This window comes from Penaeus monodon, chromosome 19 (assembly GCF_015228065.2).
Source record: "Penaeus monodon isolate SGIC_2016 chromosome 19, NSTDA_Pmon_1, whole genome shotgun sequence".
Lineage (NCBI taxonomy): Eukaryota > Metazoa > Arthropoda > Malacostraca > Decapoda > Penaeidae > Penaeus > Penaeus monodon.
In genome coordinates, this window is record NC_051404.1 from 36,768,741 (window position 1) to 36,769,145 (window position 405).

Below are 405 nucleotides of genomic sequence, written 5' to 3' on the forward strand. Positions count from 1 at the left end.
TATCTCCCTCTCGTATCATCTTTTAACTTTCTCGGTCTCTCAATTTCTCAGTCACTCTGGCTATCTACCTATGAATCTCTCTTTCGTCTTTGTTTCTCTCACACACACTCGCTCTCACTATCACTGTCGTTGGCCTCTCCATGTGCTGTGGGTGAGTGTTGAGTTGATGTTTGTTCCTTGGGGCGCCTCGCATGTCTTTGTTTTCCGTCGTTGCATAAATTTGTGTATTTGTGCTGGTTATATCTGGGATCTTCCATTGTTATTTCTTCTGGTCTGTGTAAACTCTCGCTTTCCATATTTTTTGTTGTATGTATTTAGCATGTACGGCTTTGTTTGTGCTTGTGTTGTAGCAGCATTGTTTTTTTTTTTATCTCTTCGATTGCCAAACTCTGACGGGTAGATGTT

The 405-nt window shown here is 41.2% G+C and overlaps 1 protein-coding gene across 1 annotated transcript in view; it reads left to right on the forward strand.

The window, feature by feature from the left end:
* The window catches only part of LOC119585207 (protein DENND6A-like), a gene marked incomplete at its 3' end in the record, with an annotated part of 41,697 nt that overhangs the window by 20,752 nt on the left and 20,540 nt on the right, over positions 1-405 (forward strand).